Source organism: Salvelinus alpinus, chromosome 30 (assembly GCF_045679555.1).
Source record: "Salvelinus alpinus chromosome 30, SLU_Salpinus.1, whole genome shotgun sequence".
Taxonomy (NCBI): domain Eukaryota; kingdom Metazoa; phylum Chordata; class Actinopteri; order Salmoniformes; family Salmonidae; genus Salvelinus; species Salvelinus alpinus.
The window spans coordinates 11,246,428-11,257,118 of NC_092115.1; positions in this window are offsets into that span (position 1 = coordinate 11,246,428).

A 10,691-nucleotide genomic window follows, 5' to 3' on the forward strand; every position below is an offset into this window, starting at 1 on the left:
ATGTCTCCTCGGTCCCTTCATGTTGAAGTGGGACAATAATTCATTGGTCATCAATCTGAAACATTTTAAGAGGATATCAAAATTAGACGGTAGTTGGATAATGATAATTTTTTTAATGGTAAAGTTTTGCTTAATCCTATATTACATGTAATATTCAAACAACTTTTTATAAACACACCGTTCCATAGTCCTGACTTTTTATAAACACACCGTTCCACAGTCCTGACTTTTTATAAACACACCGTTCCACAGTCCTGACTTTTTATAAACACACCGTTCCATAGTCCTGACTTTTTATAAACACACCGTTCCACAGTCCTGACTTTTTATAAACACACCGTTCCACAGTCCTGACTTTTTATAAACACACCGTTCCATAGTTCTGAGTACATTGTCCCGGACAGAGGTTCCCCCATTTGATGACAACTTGACAGTCGTTAAAAAAAAGAAAGGTAAATGCAAAGATGTAAGTATGTGTAAAAGAGATATTTTTTAAAGTGGTGCGTCTGTCATATAATTCCTGCAACAAACTTGTCAGAAATGTGTTTAATCTCTTCCTCTTTGCAACTTCAAACGTGTGAGCGACAGGGAGAATGAGCGTGAGAGAAATGGGAATAACTTGACATGACTCACCACGGGAGGTGTCTGCTATCAGGACAAAAGGCTTTCACACCTGGAAAAAAATTAGTTTTAAAATAGAATTTGATTTGCTTCAGAAACGTATATTGTTAGAAGCGGTGCTATTTCAATTGGATCTACTTCCACTACAAAAGGGTTCTTTGGCTGTCCCCATAGGAGAACCCTTTTTGGTTCCAGGTAGAACCTGTGATGGAAATGTTATACTTGTGCTTTTCTATTTACCAATTTCTATGTTTGTGCAAGTGACTGACTGAACAATCCTCACTATCAGTAGCTGCAATTTAGCAGTACGCCCAGACCTTGTTTTGAGAACGAAAGATGTCTCAGTTTAGAGAGAAGAGATCACATGTTATGAAACCAGTATTGGTCGTCACATGAATGAAGCAAAAGGGTAATGATGAATTAATTATGCTAAATCATGCAAATATAACTTGTCTGCAGAGTTGGGGAGTAACAGGTTACATGTAAGGGATTACAACAAAAAAACAGTAACTGTAATTCGTTACTATACCAGCAAAAATATTGTAATCAGATTACGGATTACTTTTTATATTTAGAAAAAAATTATCATTGACACTTCTGTTTTCTCAATGGCATTGAAAAAAAGGCACAAGTTTAAGTTTGTTCCACCTGAGCGAGTCTGATCACAAGTCAGAGTTGTTTGATGGATTGTGGGAAAAGAGCAGGAATAGGCTTTTGTAGGCTACAGTATGTCTTACAATGGTGCAACTGCTGTCGGCATTCAAAGATTATCCAACTTGAATAAACGCTTAGAGGTAAGGATGACAGCAGTGGTGTAGTCAACGGCGATATGGATATCACTTATTATTGATATCTACATGGCGCATTGATGTGAATCGCACTGCTGCTCTCTCATTTAGCTATTTGCGCCTTACGGATTGTGGTTGTTGTGGATGGCTGTTCACAAATCTAAATGTGTATTTGAACCCAATAATGGTTGAATTCAAGAAGTTTAAACTGCCTATCAATCATTGTTTTTGAAACCAGTGGACAGCCAGTGAAATATGCGCTCTTGCAACAGCAGCATAATGTTGATCCCAGCCTATGGAATAAAAGTGGGGCTTTTATTGCTCAATCTAATTAATTAAAAAATTATATATATATTTCACCTTTATTTAACCAGGTAGGCCAGTTGAGAACAAGTTCTCATGTACAACTGCGGCCGTGCCAAGATAAAGCAAAGCAGTGCGACAAAAACAGAGTTACACATGGGACAAACAAATGTACAGTCAATAGCACAAAAGAAAAATCTGTATACAGTGTGTGCAAATTAAGTAAGGAGGTAAGGCAATAAATAGGCCATAGTAGCGAAGTAATTACAATTTAGCAAATTAACATTGGAGTGATAGATGTGCAAGTAGAAATACTGGTGAGCAAAAGAGCAAATAAAAACAATATGGGGATGAGTTAGGTAGATTGGGTGGGCTATGTACAGCTGCAGTGATCGGTAAACTGCTCAGATAGCTGATGCTTAAAGTTAGTGAGGGAGATATAAGTCTCCAACTTCAGCGATTTTTGCAATTCGTTCCAGTCATTGGCAGCAGAGAACTAGAAGGAAAGGCGGCCAAAGAGGTGTTGGCTTTGGGGATGACCAGTGAGATATACCTGCTGGAGCGCGTGCTACGGGTGGGTGTTGTTATGGTGACCAGTGAGCTGAGATAAGGCGGAGCTTTACCTAGCAAAGACTTATAGATGACCTGGAGCCAGTGGGTCTGGCGATGAATATGTAGCGAGGGCCAGCCGACGAGAGCATACAGGTCGCAGTGGTGGGTAGTATATGGGGCTTTGGTGACAAAACGGATGGCACTGTGATAGACTGAATCCAGTTTGCTGAGTAGTGTTGGAGGCTATTTTGTAAAATGAAGTCGAGGATCGGTAGGATAGTCAGTTTTACGAGGGTATGTTTGGCAGCGTGAGTGAAGGAGGCTTTGTTGCGAAATAGGAAGCCGATTCTAGATTTAATTTTGGATTGGAGATGCTTAATATGAGTCTGGAAGGAGAGTTTACAGTCTAGCCAGACACCTAGGTATTTGCAGTTGTCCACATATTCTAAGTCAGAACCGTCCAGAATAGTGATGCGGTCCGGTGCGGGCAGCGATCGTTTGAAGAGCATGCGTTTAGTTTTACTAGCGTTTAAGAGCAGTAGGAGGCCACGGAGGGAGTGTTGTATGGCATTGAAGCTCATTTGCAGGTTTGTTGACACAGTGTCCAAAGAAGGGCCAGATGTATACAGAAGGGTGTCGTCTGCGTAGAGGTGGATCAAGGAATCACCCGCAGCAAGAGCGACATCATTGATATATACAGAGAAAAGAGTCGGCCCGAGAATTGAACCCTGTGGTACCCCCATAGAGACTGCCAAAGGTCCGGACAACAGGCCCTCCGATTTGACACACTGAACTCTATCTGAGAAGTAGTTGGTGAACCAGGCGAGGCAGTCATTTGAGAAACCAAGGCTGTTGAGTCTGCTGATAAGAATACGGTGACTGACCAGGTCGATGAAGACGGCTGCACAGTACTGTCTTTTATCAATGGCAATTATGATATTGTTTAGTACCTTGAGCATGGCTGAGGTGCACCCGTGACCAGCTCGGAATCTGGATTACACAGCGTAGACGCTACCTTGGGATTCGAAATGGTCAGTGATCTGTTTGTTAACTTGGCTTTCGAAGACTTTAGAAAGGCAGGGCAGGATATAGGTCTGTAACAGTTTGGGTCTAGAGTGTCACCCTCTTTGAAGAGGGGGATGACCGCGGCAGCTTTCCAATCTTTAGGAATTTCAGACGATACGAAAGGGAGGTTGAACAGACTAGTAATAGGGCAACAATGGCGGTGGATCATTTTAGAAAGAGAGGGTCCAGATTTTATCGCCCAGCTGATTTGTACGGGTCCAGGTTTTGCAGCTCTTTCAGAACATCTGCAATCTGGATTTGGGTGACGGAGAAGCTGGGGAGGCTTGGGCAAGTAGCTGCGGGGGGTGCGGAGCTGTTGGCCGGGGTTGGGGTAGCCAGGAGGAAGCATGGCCAGCCGTAGAGAAATGCTTATTGAAATTCTCGATTATCGTGGATTTATCGATGGTGACCGTGTTACCTAGCCTCAGTGCCTTGGGCAGCTGAGAGGATGTGCTCTTATTCTCCATGGACTTTACAGTGTCCCAGAACTTTTTGGAGTTAGAGCTACAGGATGCAAATTTCTGTTTGAAAAAGCTAGCTTTTGCTTTCCTAACAAACTGTGTGTATTGGTTCCTGACTTTCCTGAAAAGTTGCATATCGCGGGGACTATCCGATGCTAGTGCAGTACGCCACAGGATGTTTTTGTGCTGGTCGAGGGCAGTCAGGTCTGGAGTGAACCAAGGGCTATATCTGTTCTTTGTTCTACATTTTTTTGAAAGGGACATGCTTATTTAAGATGGTGAGGAAATTACTTTTAAAGAACAACCAGACATCCTCTGCTGACAAGATGAGGTCAATATCCTTCCAAAATGAGGTCAATATCCTTCCAGGATACCCGGGCTAGGTCGATTTGAAAGGCCTGCTCGCAGAAGTGTTTAAGGGAGCGCTTGACAGTGGACCCATAACGGATGCAGTCAATGAGGCAGTGATTGCTGAGATCCTGATTGAAAACAGCAGAGGTGTATTTGGAGGGCAAGTTGGTCAGGATAATATTATGCTGATTTAAAAAAATCCATAGGCCTAAATGTACACATGCTCAAACTCACACACTTTTGATGGATTTAAAGGGGCAGTCTGTAGTTGCTACATCAATTTTTAGACTTATAAATTATATATATATCCATTGATTCTTGAAGAATATAACTTATAAATGCCTCATGAGCTTAGTTCAACTGTCACACCCCATCAAAACCCATAATATAAGCTTGTTTTACTCCAATGTTTGTAAACATTGTAAAGCCTCATAACATGGTAAAACAATTTTGATATCATGGATGGTCAGACATTTCTCCAGGCACATCCCTCAGCAATTTACCAAAACAGAGTCCGGGCGACCGTTTTGTTATTGTTTCATCTGTGGATTTGCCTTTTAAACAGCGGCATATTATCAAAGTGTCACCAAAAAAAAGGAAAACAATAGGCCTATAGCAAATGCAGCATATGATATTCATTTTTCACATGTAAATACCACTTTTCAGTAGTGCTCAAAGCATGCCATTCCATGAGCGCAGCATTTATTTTTCAACTTGAATCAATGAGCCCAATCAGTCCTCCATGACAACAAAATCATAAAAAGAGTAGGGCTAGCTAATAAGATATAATTTAATCGTATTATTATATCTCGTAGAAAGCGATGGGTTAGAAGAAGCCTGCATAACCAACCCATAAAGTAAAATTGAACATCCACATATGGCCAGCTATGTAAACTTTAACATTGATTTGTTCTGCAATAGATGTCGTTCAATTGGTAACATACATTTTTGTCTCCTTCTAATGTCTCTTAAGGGGAAAGTAATCAGATTACATTAGAGTTTGGGTAATCAAAGATACATTACTGATTACAATTGGACAGGTAACTAGTAACGAACGGATTCCATTTAGAAAGTAACCTACCCAACCCTGCTTGTCTGTGTACAGCCGTATATAAGACACCTGCTAGGACTGCCCCAGCAGAGCTCCTGACTGACATTCACTATGGTGCATTACGTTTGTTGGAAAGTCTCCAGCGCGCTGACAATAAACACTGATTCATTTAAGATTGACTTTGAGTGTCCCTCAAAAATGAAAAAAGGAATAGGCTGAGAGGCTGGAATTTGAAAAGGGTGCATAAGATGTTAAAAATGAAATCAAGCAATTACCACCCAAAGGACTATATCTCTATGAATTTCCACGACATACCACCCATTTTGGTTCCATGTAGGACCCTCTGTGGAAAGGGTTCTACATGAAACCCAAAAGGAATCTTAAAAGGGTTCTCCTATGGAGACGGCCGTTGAAACGTTTTAGGTTCTAGATAGCACCTTTTTATCGAAGAGTGTATGATCAGGCAATCATGGGCAGCTGGTAACATGTCTCTTGGGGAATCCAGTCTGAGACTTGATGCAGAGAAAAAAACATGACTGATCATCAGCATAGCTAGTACAAACCTAGCTCTTACCAAGCTGGTTAGTAGGAATCAATAGACATTGAAGATCAGAGTATCAAACAGAAGAAAAAAACATTTTGCACACATATCTTACTGTCAATGACTATGGATTTAAGGATGGGTGGTTCCGCTCCCTCCTTTCCCTGGGATGTGGCAGAATAGATCACTGGTAACTGAGTGTGGGGACAAGCACTGCTGTAGAGGCCATGCATCAGGTCATTGACATGTTTCAGGAGCTTTAAAGACAGACAGATCGTGATTAACCATTACCTAAGGTCTTCCCTAAGTTAGACTTAGCCTAGCAAGTACATTGACTATGTTGCCCCTCAGCAATCTGGCAGTCAGGCAGACATACGGAGAGAGATAGGCTATTTCCATTTCTTAGTCAGCAGGATAACTACTGTCCTCCTTTGTTCAAGCCTTCCATCCAAGCTAGAAGATTCCTGCAGAAAAAGAGGATCAAGAATTGAAAACTGCAGATGACAGGTGTAACGTTAGAATGAGTGTTGGGGGGGGAGCAGGGATAGGCAACATGTATTGTCCAATAGAAAATACAAGGATCCCTGATGAATCTAGAACAAATTCACATCCATATTGGGGGGCACGTTTCAAGAATTAGGCTAGCTTAAAATGTATCTCTCACACACAATCAATGTTTCCTATATGTGTATTCATCAACCATTCTCACTCTTTTTCTCTCACACACAGCTAGCATGACCAAATGTTGACATGATGACAGTGTTGTGATCAGCATCTCCCCATGGCAGCTGTCTAGGCCCCTTACTTTTTTCAATCTTTAATGACCTGCCACTGGCTTTGAGTAAAGTCATGTATGCGGATGACTTAACACTATACACATCAGCGACTGAAATGACTGCAACGCTTAACAAAGAGCTACAGTTACTTTCAGAATGGGTGGCAAGGAATAAGTTATTCCTAAATATTAAAAAAACTAAAAGCATTGTATTTGGGACAAATCATTCACTAAACCCTAAACCTCAACTAAATCTTGTAATTAATAATGTGGAAATTTAAGAGACTAAACTGCTTGGAGAAATCCTGGATTGTAAACTTTCCTGGTCAAAACATATTGATACAACAGTAGCTAAGATGTCCATAATTGTCACGTTCTGACCATAGTTCTTGTGTGTTGTGCTTGTTTTAGTGTTGGTCAGGACGTGAGCTGGGTGGGCATTCTATGTTGTGTGTCTAGTTTGTCTGTTTCTATGTTTGGCCTAATATGGTTCCCAATTAGAGGCAGATGTTTTGTGTTGTGTCTGATTGGGAATCATATTTAGGTGGCTTGTTTTGTGTTGGGGATTGTGGGTGGTTGTTTACTGTCTTTGTGTTTTCTCTGCACCAGATATAGGGCTGTATCGGTTTGCCACATTTTGTTATTTTGTATTGTTGTGAGTGTTCACAGTTTCGTTTTATTAAACATGTTGAGCACTGGCTACGCTGCGTGTTGGTCCGATCCCTGCTACACCTTCCCTTCTCGTGAAGAGGAAGGCTGCCGTTACAATAATAAAGCGCTGCTATACCGTCTTAACAACACTATCAACAAGGCAGGTCCTACGGGCCCTAGTTGTGTCGCACCTGGACTAGTGTTCAGTCGTGTGGTCAGGTGCCACAAAGAGGGACTCAGGAAAATTGGCTCAGAACAGGGCAGCACAGCTGGCCCTTGGATGTACACAGAGAGCTAACATTAATAATATGCATGTCAATCTCTCCTGGCTGAAAGTGGAGGAGAGATTGACTTCATAACTACTTGTATTTGTGAGAGGTATTGACATGTTGAATGCACAAAGTTGTCTGTTTGAACAACTGGCACACAGCTCGGACACCCATGCATACCCCACAAGACATGCCACAAGAGGTCGCTTCACGGTCACCAAGTCCAGAACAGACTATGGGAGGCACACAGTACTAAATAGAGCCATGACTGCATGGAACTCTATTCCACATCAAGTAACTCATGCAAGTAGTAAAATTAGATTTAAAAAACAGATAAAAGTACACCTTATGGAACAGCAGGGACTGTGAAGCAGCACAAACATTGGCACAGACACATGCATACACACACACGAACACACAGATTTTGTGTTGTAGATATGTGGTAGTAGAGTAGTGGCCTGAGGGCACTCACTTAATATGTTGTGAAATCTGAAGAAACTGTTGTTGTTTTCCAGCTGTGTTGTTGTGTGGAACGTTGACCGCTCTGTCCCAACCGCCGTATGGAACGTTGACCGCTCTGTCTCAACCGCCGTATGGAACGTTGACCACTCTGTCTCAACCGCCGTATGGAACGTTGACCGCTCTGTCTCAACCGCCGTATGGAACGTTGACCGCTCTGTCCCAACCGCCGTATGGAACGTTGACCGCTCTGTCCCAACCGCCGTATGGAACGTTGACCGCTCTGTCCCAACCGCCGTATGGAACGTTGACCGCTCTGTCCCAACCGCCGTATGGAACGTTGACCGCTCTGTCCCAACCGCCGTATGGAACGTTGACCGCTCTCTCAACTGCCGTAATGATTCACAGGTGTGCGTAATGATGAATCCCAGGACCGGTGGTTAGTATTCTGGCGACGTTGTACGCCGGAGGGGAGGAGCAGACGTGACATAGATCTGGTTATACAACCTCCCAACCAGATTTCAACCAGTAAAATACGTCCTTATCATATCGTATGCCCACTGGGTGAGTAAGCTCCACTCATTACACTGGCGCCGTCATAGCCTTGACCATGGCATTTGTTCACCGATATCCCCTTACTTTCAATCAGTACAATTATTCATTTTTTCAAAGGCCTGGGGCACTTTGATCAGTCACATTCTTTAAGCCCAAGAAACAAATACTTAGTACATGCGGAAATTAACAAGGTTTATGAATTACTTTTTGGAGACTGTCAAAATGATTGACTAAATAAAAAATTGACTTCCATGGGTGCAGGTCCGGCGGTAAGATTAACTCGGCAAGGGGGCATCAGAAATCACTAAGGGGGCACAACTATTTTCACTTGCTGATATCACAGGATGGATAATAATCCATACTGCCCTACCAAGCAAAAAAGCAGGATTTGCTCATAGCGTGGAACTGAGAAAAAGGGATTTATTTACCTTAGTTTCACAGTAACTTTATGCAGTTACTGCTAACATGACCCCCATTTTCTCCAGAACACAATACATTAGAGGCAGGATACTTGTCCACATGATTAAGCATGTATTTAATGTTGTAAAAAGGACTAACTCATTTTCGACCAAATTAGCAGTTACTGCCTTTTTGCGTGGTAGGGCAGCACAGTACAATTACACACAATGTATTTGCTGCAAGAATACAGACTACTATACCACTTTACAAACATTGACAATTCATAACCGGCTCGAGAAATTGCAAATTATGACAACACTACACAGCTACATGCACAATACCCATCAATGCATTGCAAAACAGTTGCTAATTGCTGTAATAACACTTCTCCGTGCCAATACAATGCATTTCCAATCGCGGAAAGCAAACAATAATGTGCAATACACTACCATGACTTATTGGTACAATGCAGCTTGGACGCAGTTACCAAGCTGTCTTCCCACAAGAGTGCCGTACTACGCAGCGTATGATAAGATAAATTAGTATTCAATAGCTATAGAATAACTATCTTCAAAGTAATGACTCGGGACGTCGGGTTTGATATGAAATCTTCTTTTAGTAATAATACTTGTTCACGTTACATTTACAAACTTTAGATTCTACAGAACAATGAATAATGAGTTGCTAGCGCAAAGGAGTCAGGATAATCACCTGTCAATTGCACTTAACTAGCGCGTTCTCTCTCTACTTCCTGTCGCAAGGCATTCGGTAACTTGCAGTCAAAAGCCTAATTCAATACTAACCAGTACAAAATATGTATGTAGTTCTCTCAATCTCCAACACACAAATTCTAATACAATTACAAATATCTTTAGATAGAGCTCGATGAATTAACTTAAACATTAACTCTGTAACCCATTAAAGTTACAACATCCTCCCCCCCGATGAACAACTGTGTTCATCTAAATCTCTAGGCAGTATATCAACTGAATAGGTCTCCTCAAAGTCCCTGAAGCAGTACGAACTGAACATGACCTAACTAGGCCATCTCGGCCTGGAAACAGTTCCTCAATCTTTCCTAGTCTCCAGGTTTGTCTGGGTGTGTTATCTTCTCCTATGAGTACAACGTCACCCGCTTTCAGTGGGGTGGGCTGTGGTGTGTCACAGCGGTGCGCTGACTTTAGATCCAGCAAGTAGTCTCTTCGCCAACTGTTCCAGAAGCTGGTCACAAGTCTCTGCCTGTACTTCCATCTGCATGTCATTTCCTCCTTGTTTAGCGTTGGGTGCTGAGTGTCAGCTGGAAATGGCTTTGGAGGCAAAGAGGTTAGTCTTTTACCCACCAGGAAGTGTGCTGGGGTCAGGGGTTGTGGTTCATCCACTTCATTGTGCACGAAGGTCAGAGGCCTAGAATTTAGAATAGCTTCAACCTCTGTCAGGACTGTGCACATCTCTTCAAAGTTGAGTGAAGCTCTCCCAAGAACCTTTCACATGCATGTTTTCACTGACCTGACGAGTCTTTCCCAGAATCCGCCCCACCAGGCTGCTCGCTCGGCGATGAACCTCCAGGTGATGCCCCTTTCTGAGAAGAACCCCAAGAGTTGGGGCTCTTCGATTGCCTTCCACAGCTCTTTCAAGTCCTGATCAGCTCTCTTGAACGTTTTTGCATTGTCTGAGTAGATTACCTTGCATAATCCTCTCCTTGAGATGAATCTTTTTAGAGCTAACAGGAATGTCTCTGTTGACTGATCTGAGACCAGTTCCAAATGCACTACTATGGTTACAGCACAAGTGAACAGTGCAATGTATGACTTCTTCACAGAACCATTTTCTTTCACATAGAGCGGTCCTGC